The sequence below is a fragment of the Haemaphysalis longicornis genome, unplaced genomic scaffold (assembly GCF_048455015.1).
Source record: "Haemaphysalis longicornis isolate Haplotype H1 unplaced genomic scaffold, Haemaphysalis longicornis Haplotype H1 scaffold_9, whole genome shotgun sequence".
Lineage (NCBI taxonomy): Eukaryota > Metazoa > Arthropoda > Arachnida > Ixodida > Ixodidae > Haemaphysalis > Haemaphysalis longicornis.
Window position 1 is genome coordinate 132,515,439 of NW_027526460.1, and position 14,021 is coordinate 132,529,459.

The 14,021-nt window shown below is 47.7% G+C and overlaps 1 protein-coding gene across 1 annotated transcript in view; it reads right to left on the reverse strand.

Moving 5' to 3' along the window:
• LOC144152160 (sodium-dependent multivitamin transporter-like) overlaps positions 1 to 14,021 on the reverse strand; it is a 104,605-nt gene that overhangs the window by 36,312 nt on the left and 54,272 nt on the right. The window lies entirely within an intron of this gene.

The following is a 14,021-nucleotide window of genomic DNA, read 5'->3' on the forward strand; positions in this document are numbered from 1 at the left end:
TTGATTTTTAGCATTAACAGGCAAGTTATTCCATAATTTAATGGTTGCGAATTCAACTGTCTGTTTACCATAGTTTGTTCTAACTTTTGGGAGTAAGAAATTATGTTGTGATGCAAATCGCGTCATGTTGTGGTTAGTCAGATCAGTTCTACCGATTATAAAAAGCACACTCTTATCAGTAACAAATCTATGGGCGGTCATTCCAAGATTATATAAAATAAGTTTATCCAACGGGAGGAGATCTAGGTGCCGATATAAAGAAGTGACATGGGAGTTGAAAGAGCTAAAGGTCATTGTTAGAACTGTGCGCGGACCTTCCGTCCAGTCGTGGAGAGAGACCACAGAGGGACGACAGAACGGCCGGGCGCAGGAAAGGAAAAGCCATTAAGAGGCGCCTCTGGCAGTAACGGGACACCACGACTGGAGGGAGGGGCCGCTCGCGGAATTCGGGGAAGCGAGGGAGCGGCCGGGCTCTTGGTGACCGCGAAAGCGGAAAGCAAGGAGAACGACTCCGAGGGGCCCACGGACGAGCATCGCTCCGGCGACTGCTCGAATTGGCTCCAACGAGAAGTGTGAATAAACAGTTTAACGAACAAAATATCGAAGTGCTTCTTCTGGGTTAATTCAGAAACCTGCAACGACAGGAGAAGTATTCTCTTACAACACAATTTGGTGCCGAAACCCGGGAACGGATTACCACATCGACCGGACCCCACCGACTCCACTTCAAGCACCGACATGGAGATTCAACGAAAGAAACGACGGGCCATCCGATCACAGGTAACCCGCATCGTTAAAGAAATCGACGATTGCCTTGCGGCCAGCGCCGAGCCGACCGTCGACGCATTGAAGGCGATGCTGCAGCGCCTTGAAACAACCAGCCTCAAGCTGTCAGAAGTGGACGCGGCGATCGAGCGGTGCCTGACAGATGAGGACGCTGACGAAGAGTTCGAGCAGGTCTTGGAATATTCGGACAAGATCGCCAATTCCTTGGGCAGGCTCAAGCACAAGATCGAGACGCAGCGTCTTCCTCGTCAGGCACAGGCTCCAAGTACGAGCAGCAACGAGCCTCAACCGCAGAAAACTTCAGCCCCAAAAACGAAGCTGCCAAAATTAGAACTCATTCGGTTTGACGGCAAGCGAAAAAATTGGCAACCGCTTTGGGAACAATTCGAGCAATCAGTGCACAAGAATGCGGACTTGACTGCAAGCGACCGATTCCACTACCTGAGGTCCCTGCTCACCGGAGATGCTGCGGCTGCTATTGCAGGACTCCCAGCGACTGCCCAGTGCTACAGCGACGCCGTCGATCTTCTACAGCAGCGTTTCGGCAGCCCAGCGGCGTTGATACAAGAGCACATGCAAGGCCTCATCGACGCGCAGCCGTTGACGTCGTCAAAGAATGTGCCCGCCCTGCGGCGTCTTTACGACAGGCTACAGGTGCACATGCGAGGACTCAAGTCGTTAGGTGTGGCGGACGAGTCGTACAGCGCAATGCTCTACCCCGTGCTGCTACGTGTGCTTCCAGCGGACATGATTTTGGATTATCACCGCCGGCAAGCCGAGGATAGTGACGGGACAAGCAGTGCAGCATCAGCGAACGGCGACTCTGCATCAACCGGCTCATCAGCATCATCTCAAGGGTCTCCACTCCGATCTCTCCTCCACTTCTACCGACGAGAGCTGGAGAGCCGTGAGAGGGCAGCGGAAAGCCGACCCGACGACAACCACGGTAAGCCCCCGCCTCCTTTTCGCTAGCATCACGCGGCATCAGACAAGGGCCCCCCTAGAACCCCAACGGTAGCGGCCTTGCACGGGACGTCGTCCGACACACAGTGCTTACTTTGTCAATCGAAGGCACACGACACTCCCGACTGCAACGCAAAAATAGACCTGAGGGAAAAGAAGGCCATACTAACATCGAAAGGCAGGTGCTTCCGCTGCACCAAGCGCGGACACCTTGCAAAGCGCTGTAGGGCAAGCATCGAATGCAAAGCTTGCAAACGACGACACGCAACGACGATGTGCGACCCGGAGTTCTTGAGAAAAATGCATGCGCATGGCGAAGAAACGAAGGTGAAAGAGGTGTTTAACGCTCCCATCTCTCTGCATGCATCCGAGAACACAACCGATCGCCCCTCCATACTCATGCCGACTGTGACAGCGTGGAGCAGTGGACAGAGCACAAAGAGTATCACAAGAATCCTTTTCGACAGCGGCAGCCAACGATCGTTTATTACGGAGGAGCTGTCTCAGAGACTCGGCTGTCGGCCGCTCCGCACGGAGAAACTGTCGATTGGAGTGTTTGGAGGGCAGAGCGACGCACGAACATTCCGGGTGGTTGAGGTTCGCCTCATCAGCAGGCATAATGCAAACACGGAACGGGTAATTGAGGCGCTGGAAACACCCTTAATCTGCGAGCAACAAATTCCCTGCCCTGACGACGAAATTCGCAAGTCGCTAGAAGAACTTCGCTGCCCACTTGGTGACGACACAACAGTACTAACGAACGCGAGCACCGGAATCCTTGTTGGCTCTGATTATTATTGGGAGTGCATTACGGGCTCTGTAAGAAAGCTGCAAAACAAACTCATGGCAGTGGAGACAATATTCGGTTGGGCAGTTCAGGGTCAGACTTCGACAACATGTCAGCTGGTTAACTGTGCCCACGCGGTCGTCCTACGTACGACAGTAGCCGACCAAGAAACAGCGCCAATTTTGAGGCAGTTTTGGGAGCTAGAGGGCGTCGGTGTGTCGGAAACAACACAAAACCCCTCGAACTGTCAGGTTAAGGACGAATTCAAGAACAACATCGAGACAGCTAACGGCCGCTACCAGGTGAAGCTGCCGTGGAAGAATAACGTAAAGTTGGCAGACAACCGCGCAGTGGCAGAGAAACGATTTCGTTCCCTGACAAAAAGGCTCAACAGAGCCCCGGAACTCATGGAAAGGTACGACACCGAGATGCGGCGACTGATTGACGATGGCGTAGCAGAGGAAGCGCCCACTGATCCACACGACGGCAATCAGCGTACCTATTACATGCCGCACCAACCTGTTCTGCGAGACAACAGCACGACAACCAAGCTCAGAATCGTGTTCGACGCGTCATCGCACGGTACGGACGCAAACTCGCTGAACGACAACTTGGACAGTGGGCCAAATCTAAATCCAGACCTCGTGCGCCTGCTACTAAATTTCCGAAGCCACCCAGTCGCACTCGTCGCTGATGCGGAAAAGGCGTTTCTGCAGATAAGTGTCGCCCCTGAAGACCGCGATGCGCTTAAATTTTTGTGGTTTGCTCGTAAGCCCGAAAATGACAAGCCCTTGCCGGAAATCGCTGCATACAGGATGACTCGAGTGCCGTTCGGGACAACGTCAAGCCCTTTCCTTTTGGCGGCAACGCTGCAGTGCCACCTTGAGAAAATGGAGCAGCAATACCCAGAAACAGCGAAGATGCTGAAAAACTGCATCTACGTCGATGACGTGCTGTGCGGCGCCTCCAGCGAAGAGGAAGCGGTAAAGGTGTACGGCGAGGTTAACCGCATTTTCGCTGCAGCATCGATGCGCCTGCACAAGTGGGGGTCTAACAGTGGCCAAATGAGAGAACTTTTCGCGCAGGACAGCCTCAACGAAGTACCTCTTGGTCAACCCGCCAACCTGCTAAAGGTTCTCGGCCTTACGTGGTTACCTAACGAAGACCTCCTAACCTTTGCTCCAGATCCTGTCATCAAATTTTCTGCGGAGCAAAGAAACACGAAGCGCTTCGTCCTACAGACAAGCGCTCGGCTGTACGACCCACTTGGTTTCCTGTCAGCTTTCACAGTGAGGGCAAAAACACTCTTCCAGGAAATTTGGAAGGCAAACATCGCCTGGGATGATCCCTTTACCCGGGGTGTGCACGTTTCAACCTAATCCCATCTCCCCCGTTTCAGTCCAACCCTGCCAATCCACTGGTGCTCTTTCCCCCCCTTTTAACCCCCCCGCTTTCGAAACGACTGTGCACGCTGCCCCCTTTCCTCTTCTCCCGTGAACGCGGGCGGGGAGAACAGGGAAGGGGATAGACGGGGGGCCCTTGCCCCACCGTGATGAATGGCGATGCGCTGAAAAGAACAAGCAGAAGAAGAAAGTTGCTGTTGGAGGTTAGCGGAGGTAGAGATAGTGATCTGCAACTGTCGGGCGAGGCAGAACAAGAGAGAGAGAAAATAGCCGGAAGTTGCGAGGGCTGGTAAACGAGGGAGATAGAGTGTAGAAGGGGACCTGGCTAAAATATAAGAATGGTAAACAGGCTGGTTCACGGGTCTGTGTGAGGGGGTATTGTTATCGCCCTGTTCAATTTTCACAGCCTGCCTCCGCTCCCGTAAAGGGCCCCGCCAAGGTGCTCCACCGCTATCCATGACGTCGATGCTCGGGTACCCTTTCCGGCTGAGTCAATCTCTTCCTGGAAGCATTAGTGACGAGAATTGATTTTGGACTGTGTAACGTCCATGGATTCGTGTTAAAAAAAGATATATTAAAGTCACCAAGTAATTATAAATTAACTGTATGTGCTGTTAACCTCACAGCACTGAAGAAAATTAATTGCAGAACTCTATCGAAATCATAACGTAACTCCCAGAAACGTAACGCTCATTGCAGCTACTTTTTGAAACACAGTTCGGAATATCAGACTTTTTGCCGACGTAATTACATCCGCTTCTGCCATTTGAATTTTCATTATAAAACATTACGATGATAGCAACCATTGCTTTAAAATATATGTAGAAATCCAGAGGAATGTGTATCATTCTTAAGCCGCTTTTCCAGAGTGAGTTTTTGAGAGTCGAATACGGCAGCGAGTCGCGAAAAACGTTGTATTATTTTATTCTTTTAAAGTTTCTTTTGTTTCTTTTCGCCAATGATGTAAATATATACGATCATAGTGATGAAGGGCCTTTACTTCGCTAATGGTGTTTTCTTTTTCGGATGATGCAAGGCGTACTGCAGCGTTGGTGCGTTTACGTTATTTTTTATTCGTACTATATTTCCACCTTTAATTTGCGGATTGGTTTGTTTGTTGTTTGCTTTTAGGGGGAAATGTATAGGATCCATATATTTTTGTTTTGTCAGACCATTTTTGTTAAAATTGTATTTTTTCTATTTTATTTTTGTGATATTTAAAACTTATGTCCTACCAATTATCTCCATTTAGGCCATTATAACTAGCCACTCAAGGTAAAACTTCCACCAAATCTGCATTTTTGTGGAAATGCAGGGCGTTACACGGTTCGCAATCTCGCGATTTATATTTCGTATTTTGAGTGTTGTTCAGAGGACTTTTCTTCTCTATTCTTCGGTTTTGTAGGGTATAATATGCATATTTTTAACTTGGTCAGATCATTTTCGTTAAAATGTTAGGTTTCCTGATTTAATAATAATGTACGCTGATTGCAACATGAGCAGGCTTCATTTTAATTACGGCGTGAATATGAACGGTACCAACGGAGTCAAAATTGTACTGAGAGTCGCAAACTGTCATTGGCCAAATACACCGTCATTTTGTCCTCGTTATGGATATGCATATTAAAGTTAGCTGTTCTGACTTCCACACTTCAGTTCTTTCCCCAGAGTGTACGTAGTCGTTCTGCAGTCAGTCCGTATTTATTCGTTTATTTATTTATTTATTTATTTATTTATTTATTTATTTATTTATTTATTTATTTATTTATTTATTTATTTATTTATTTATTTATTTATTTATTTATTTATTTATTTATTTATTTATTTATTTATTTATTTATTTATTTATTTATTTATTTATTTATTTAAATTACTACATTCGTCCAAAGGGAATTTTTGTAGGAGATACATAGAAGAATGTGTACAGTACGAAAATGGACTCATCAATCTCACACTAAGGCAAAAATTATACGCATAAAAATATACAGGGACATTTATTAAAAGATTTCAACTAAGAGAGTTGCTCAACATGAAAGAAGAGCAAAGACAAGGGGAAAATTAAAAAAAAAGGTAAGAAGGAAAAACGCGAAACAAGAAAAGGACGGACATCATATGACACTAATCAAAGGGGTGATAAAAACTTTGCAATGAGCAGCATTGTGAAGTAGTAACAAAATATACATACACAAATAAAAACCGGAAAAAATTCATGACAACTGAAGTTATAGATGCTGCGTTCTATGTATTACAACGTTGTTTGCTACAATATATCCCGTCACTTAAAGTAATGAACTGGCGATTTTTTTGGATTAATTTTTTAAAGAAGAAAGATAGCGAGAAGAAAGGCACAACTTCAAAGAGAAAAGGCAGTGAATGAAAATTATTCTGCACACAGAAACAGAATGCAGTTTTACGCGCCCTAAGCCTGCTTTCTTTTGGCTCTTTCTTTCTTTCGTTTTCTGTTTTTCTCGGCAAAACAGGGGGCCAACTCCACTCACTAAATCTAAACTCAGAAACTAAAACTCGCAAACTAAAAAAAAAAAAGAGAGAGAGAGAGAGAGAGACGTCGCGGTAGCCCTCTTTCCTCTTGACAGGAAGCCCTCCGCCCTGCCCGCAAGGCCGTGCCCACGCAAGAGAATCTCCCGCCCCCCCCCCCCCCGCCCCCCCCCCCCCCCCCCCCCGCAGGTAGAGGGGCGAGCAGATTCCAGGGTGCTTGTGGCACGGGTAGAAAAAGCATTGACGGACTCTGGTAGCACGCAGGGGAACGGAGAGGGGGAACAATAGCGGGAATTTACCTAATATGTTTTCTGGTTGAAATGACATCAAATCACAGTTGTATGTTTGGAATGCCTGTGAAACGAGTAATCTTAGCTCTACTAACACGGTGACCTGACCAGCTGTAATATTGATTAGTTGAGCCCACTAATTGGGGTTATGGAAATCGGAAAAGGTTTAGGTTGCATTATTACTGGTGGACCAAATAAACGCGTGGCATCACTGTCCGAAAACGTTCGTATCCCACACAGAAAAAAGCGTTTCTTGCGCCCATACCACCAAGAGATACGAAAACAAAGGGCCGACTGAAAAAAATAAAAGTTTCCGCAGTGTCAAATCAGGGACTTAAATAAAACGATTAAATTTTGGAGAAATAGCCGCATCAGCATACTTAATAGTTCTTGGTTGGCTGTATAACATTACAGAATAACAGAAATGTCGGTTTTAGCTGAAGCAATGAACAGAAGCAACGCATTGACTTATTATAATAGCGAAAATAGAGACAGTTGGTGGAAAGGGATTACAAAAAATAAAAGGCAGCAAAATATATAAAAGTGAACATACGAGATCAAAATTAGGCACCTTATATATCCCCCCCCCCCAGATAAAGACACAATAAAAAAAGCCTATAAAAGAACTACCGGTACACGAAAAGAAAAATACAAAAACGGACCAAGCACTTAACATCCTGCGGTTGTGCGAAATGTGTGATTGGCTGAGTTAACACCCTTAATCGTTATATTTAACTGAAACGGAAATAATGGGTCGAACAAAATAATACGGGAAAATAAAAAATATATATATAACAGTATACTTGCGAAATATACCATATTTTTACCCCCTAAACAAAGACTTAGAACAATGAAAAACCCCTCAAAACAACGACGGAAACAGGAATAGAAAATTGTCAAAACTTACCGTAGAGTGCCGTGCATTTGCCCGAAAATGCGGAATCGGCGGACGTAACACATTTAATTGTTATAATAGCGTAGATAGCGATAATTAATCGCAGGGAATGTGAAAAGGGATGCATACAAAAACGTAAAAATCCTAAAATATGTACGAAGAGTACCAATGAAATAAAAAATTTTTACCTTATATGCCGCCATCAGGAAGCGACGACAAAATTAAAACAAGTCTTTTTTATCTTATAAGCCGCCCTCACGAACCGACGACAAGAATTAAACAATTCTTACAGGATGACGGAAACACGAATAAAAAATTATGAAAAGCACCATCGCCCAAAAGGCATTGTTGTAGGAGATGCATAAAAGAATGTGCACAGTCCAAAAATGGACTCACCAATCTCACGCTAAGGCAACAAATATACAAGCATAAAAATATACATAGACATTTATTAAAAGATCGCAGCCAATAGTGTTGCTCTACACCAAAGAACCGTCGAAGAGAAAGGAAAGAAATAAAAAAGGAAAGAAGTTTGGAAAAGGCGAAGGAAGAGAAAAAACGGGCATCGTATAAAACCAATCAAACGGGTAATAACAATATTGCAATAAGCAGAACTGGGCAGTAGTAATAAAATATACAAGTAACAAATAAAAGACAGGAACAAATTCACGGCAATTGAAGTAATGCTGCGTTCTGCGTGTTACAACGTTATCTGCTACAATATCCGGTCACTAGAAGTTCTGCCTTGGCGAGGTGAAAAGACTTATTTTTAAAGAAAAAAGATAGAGAGAAGAAAGACCAAATTCAAGGAGAAAAGGCAGTAAATAACAATTAATCCGCACACAGGAACAGAATGCAGTTTACGCGCTCTGACTCCGCGTTCTTTTACCTCTCCCCTTCCCCCGCGTTCGGTTTTGCTCGGCAAAAAAGAGGGGCTGCTCCGCTCACTAGAACTAGACTCTCAAACAAAAACTAAAACTCACAAACTAAAAAAAAAAAAAAAAAAACGTCGTGGTAGCCCTCCTTCCCCTTGACCGTAAGCCCTCCGCATCCAGACAAGTTCACAAAGGCCGCGCCCACCCGTGGGGCCCGCGCGGGGAGAGGGGCCAACAGTTTCAAGGGTGGTTCTGGCCCGGGTGAAGTCGCACGAAGGGGAAAGGAAAGGGGGGATTTCCCCGCGTGGCAAGTGACATGCGGGGGAATCGGCACTGTGATTTCGGAACGGGAGGATGGCCCGCGGGGGGCGCGTGCTACACCCCCTTACCCGACCATCTACTGATCGAATGGACGAAGTGGTGCCAGGAGCTACCTTTGCTCAGTGAGATGAGCATTCCCCGAACGTACGAGGGAAATATCGGAGGGAACCCTGTGCACCGCACACTACACGTGTTTTGCGACGCCAGCCAGAAGGCGTACGGTGCGGCTGCATACCTGTGCACAGAGAGCAGCACAGGAGAACGAACCTGCTCCCTGATCATGGCCAAATGCCGCGTGGCACCAGTGAAGCCCATCACATTGGCAAGGCTGGAGCTGATGGGAGCCTTGATGGCATCTCGACTTTGCCAATTCATCGGGTCAAGCCTCAAGCTTCATATCGACAGCGTCCACTTGTGGACGGACTCGATGATCACCCTTCACTGGATCCGAGGTGACGCGACAAGGTGGAAGGAGTTCGTTAAGAACCGGGTTGCAGAGATCCAACAAAACACGGACGTCGCACGGTGGAGGCATTGCCCAGGCAAAGGTAATCCCGCCGATCTCATGACGAGGGGCATGACCGCGGCTAGCCTAAAATTGAGCGACATGTGGTGGCACGGTCCATCATGGATAAGACAACAGGAGGAAGTATGGCCGCCCGAGGAGCGTCCGTCTGGTTTCACGCCTGAAGAGTTGGAAACGAAAAAGGAAGTGAATGTAGCGACAACGACTTGCGAGGAACAACCCGATCTCCTGAAGTTGACGCGTTTCAGTTCGGCGACAAAAATGAATCGGGTGACGGGTTGGGTTATGCGCTTTCTGCATAACCTGCGAAGCAAGGAAAAGACGTCCGGTCCATTGACGGCAGCCGAGATTGAACGAACCGAAGAGTACTGGCTGAAGAAAGCTCAACAAACGGCCTTTTCGGACGAAATACGCCGCACGACACAGCGTATGAAGCTTTCAAACGACTCTTCGTTGAAGGACTTTAACTTGTTTACAGACGAAAAGGGCCTGCTCAGAATACGCGGCCGACTCTGCTCTGCGAACAAGATGAGGGATGAGCGACACCCGATCGTGATGCCCAAGGAGCACCGATACACAGTCCTGCTGGTAAATCGAGCACATTTGCAACTCCTACACGCGGGCGCCAGAGACACACTCGTGCAGCTGCGCGAACGATACTGGATTGTGCGTGGACGCCAACTCGTGAAAAGTGTGGTGCGATCTTGAGCTGTGTGCCGGCGGTACAGTGCTTCCCACATCGAGGCAGACACCGGACTCCTTCCCCCCCGAACGGACCACCAAAGCAGAGCCCTTTGAGGTTGTCGGCATTGACTTTGCCGGCCCCCTTTTTGTGAACGAGAAGGACAAGATGGTGAAAGTGTATATAGTGTTGTTTACCTGTGCCGTGACGCGTGCAGTGCATTTGGAACTCGTTACGGACATGAGCACAGGAACTTTCATCCATGCCTTTCGTCGCTTTGTGTCACGCAGGGGGTTATGCCGAGTAGTTTACTCGGACAATGCCTTGACTTTCAAACGCGCCTCTAAAGACATGGGCAATCTTTGGAAGGCCCTGCGGCACCCCGATTCCCAGAGCTACTTCTCCAACTCGGGCATTGAGTGGAAGTTTATTGCTGAACGAGCGCCGTGGTGGGGAGGGTTCTATGAGAGAATGGTTCGAAGTGTAAAATTGGCCCTAAAGAAGACCATCGGCCGGCAGACCCTTGGCTTTGTCGAGCTGTCAACGGTGCTCGCCGAGGTCGAAGCAGTCATAAATTCTAGGCCCCTCACTTACACTTACGACGACCCTAACGATGGTGCCCCCCTCACACCAGCCTGCTTCTTGGCCGGAAGACGCCTAACCACACTGCCACTGCACGAGGAAAAATTCGTGGAAAGCTCTGCGACCTCGCTCCGACTGCTCTGGCAAAAACGAAAGCAGATCCTGCATCTGTTCTGGAATGTGTGGCGAAAAGAGTACTTGGGGCAGCTTCGTTCGGCCTACGCCTCGAAGAAAACGAAAGGAGGGGTCCCTGGGGTCGGCGACGTGGTGTTAATACGGGAGGACCGCCCGCGGCTGCTCTGGAAGACCGGCATCGTGACAGCAGTGTTTCCCGGCCGAGACGGCAAAATCCGCTCTTGTGAGGTCAGGGTGCCGCAGGGAAAAACAGTAAAGCGACCGGTTCAGCTCCTGTTCCCATTGGAAACAACATAACGTAGAATGAGCCCTGTCTCATTGCGGGGGGGGAGTGTTAGAACTGTGCGCGGACCTTCCGTCCAGTCGTGGAGAGAGACCACAGAGGGACGACAGAACGGCCGGGCGCAGGAAAGGAAAAGCCATTAAGAGGCGCCTCTGGCAGTAACGGGACACCACGACTGGAGGGAGGGGCCGCTCGCGGAATTCGGGGAAGCGAGGGAGCGGCCGGGCTCTTGGTGACCGCGAAAGCGGAAAGCAAGGAGAACGACTCCGAGGGGCCCACGGACGAGCATCGCTCCGGCGACTGCTCGAATTGGCTCCAACGAGAAGTGTGAATAAACAGTTTAACGAACAAAATATCGAAGTGCTTCTTCTGGGTTAATTCAAAAACCTGCAACGACAGGAGAAGTATTCTCTTACAACAGTCATGATTCGAATGGCTTGGTTTCGAATGCGCTTCAAAGGGATTAAATGAATATCGTAAGTTAAACCCCAGGATGAAATGCAATAGTTTATATGGCTGTAAATAAAAGCATAGTAAAGCGTTAGAAGCGTAGGCAGGCGGAAATAATTTCTTGTCTTAATTAATACTCTGATCCCATAAGCCATCTTCTTTTTTAGTGAGTTTATGTGGTTAATAAATTTTAAGGAGCTGTCAAGTTCAACCCCCAAAAATGAGCATTGATCAGACGGTGGGATAGCATCAGAGTTAATGTAAACAGGAGCAATAGAAGTTAGAGTCTTCAAACGAGACGAAAATACGACAAATTTAGTTTTGGAAGGATTGATTAATAGACCATTGCTCTGAGACCATGAGCAAATGTTACTAATATCGATGTTGAGGTTTGTAGTAAGGATGTCAATAGATGAATGTGACGAGTAGATGGTGGTATCATCAGCATAGAGTAGGCAATTAGACAATTTGAGGCAGGTAGGAAGGTCATTGATATATAATAAAAATAAAAGAGGGCCGAGAATGGAACCTTGCGGAACGCCTACGTTAGTGGTTTTAGTGTCAGAGAGTGTACCAGAAATATTAATAATTTGTTCACGATTAAATAAGAAACTTCGTAATAGTTGCAGCGGCGGTCCGTTAATACCGTACAAGGAGAGTTTCGAAAACAAGATGTCATGATTAATGGTGTCAAACGCCTTGGAAAAATCGATGAAAATACCCCCCACAAACTTGCCCTGGTCAATTTCGTGTTTAATATAGTCTGTCAGAGCTATGAGTACAAGGTTGGTGGATAAACCAGGCCTAAAACCGAATTGCCTAGGTGTTAGCAAATTAAATTTATTTAGATATGATGAGAGGCGTTTTTCTACGATTTTTTCGATGACTTTGCTGAAAAATGGTAAGATTGAAATCGGGCGGTAGTTATTCATTATTGCCTTATCGCCTTTTTTGAAAACAGGAATTATCAAACTAATTAAATCAATTAAATTAAATCAATTACGATCCAAATAGCTCAGATTCTGCCTAATCTGAATCGAACCGGTTTTCTTTAAAGCAAAGCTTTACTAATCGCAATCATGGAGGATTTGACCTTCATTTGACCGCAGCTGCGCCGTACAGCATCACGTAACTCAAAGGGCCGAGCTCCACCGACAATGGCGTTCACAGCGTTCCCTGCCCATCCATCACCGCCGCCGCTGCTCCCGTCTTGGCGCGTGCATGCTCGTAACTGAGTCGCTGCCTGACCACGTGACTGGGTAAGTGTAGGCAACGTTTATGTAGGCGTGCTTGGCCATGAATCAGAGCGTGGCGGAGCCGCGTCCTCTAAGCGTTGGGCGGAGGCGGGGGGCTTTGAGTCGTCGTCGGGAAGCGGCTTTTGACCACTCCTCGGATATCTCCCGGCGAGCTACTTCACTGCAGAGGGTCTGGAATGCCAAACGCGTGAAGCTAGCATCGGAGACTGAGGAACAGCGAGCCGTTCGGCTTGGGAAACGCCGGAAGCGGGCCCACAATTGTATACAAAGGCAGGCTTGAGCGAATCGTATAATCATCATCAGCCTATCTAAGCCCACTACAGGGCAAGGGACCCTCCTATAGATCACCAAGTATCCCGGTCCTGTACGTATGCGACCAATTTATCCCCGCAAACTTCTTGATCTCATCTGCCCACCTAACTTTCTGCCGTCCCCTGCCACGCTTGCCTTCTCTAGGGTTCCACTCTGTTACCCTTAATGAGCAATGGTTATCTTTTCTTCGCATTGCATGCCCTGCCCACACCCATTTCTTCTTCTTAAATTTCTACTAATATGTAGTACTTATCCACTGTTTCCTGTTTTCTGACCCACTCTGCTCTCTCCTTGTCCCTTACGCTACACCTATCATCTTCCGTTCCATCACTCGCTGAGTCCTCCTCAATTTAAGTTGAACCCTTTTAGTGAGCCTCCAAGTTTCTGCCCCCCCCCCCCCCCTTTGTAGGTGAGCACTGGTAAAATTTAGCTGTCATACACTTTCTTCCTCAGGGACAATTGTAGGTTGCCATTCATATCTGAGACTCAGCGGTGGCGTAAAGGTAGCGCATCCGCCTCGCGTGCAGAAGGACCGTGGTTCGAATCCCGGTGTCGTAAAATTCACCCCGTATTAAAAAAAGAAAATCCGCGTGTTGTTGGAATTTTAGATGGAGGCTTGGGGTGCCGCCTGATCCCGGCGACCATTGCCGGTAACGCCCTCCTTCACCGGAGCCCCTTGGCCACAACCTCCCATGAATGCGCCAATTAATCCTCGGCCCTCAGTTTCCAGTGGCTGCGAAACAATTGGCCACGGCGGCGGTCAGACCTGTGACGGAGCAGAGGGTGCTAAGGATAGTATAATAATTACAGGCAAACCAAACGTTAACCAAGTGAAACCGAGTCTTAACCATGCTAAGTCAAGCTTCGCTTTGCATATCCAAAGTTAGCTGAGCTAAGCCGCAGCGAGCACGAGGTCGCGGGTTCGATTCCCGGCCGCGGCGGCCACTTTTCTGATGGAGGCGAAAAGCAAAAACGCCCG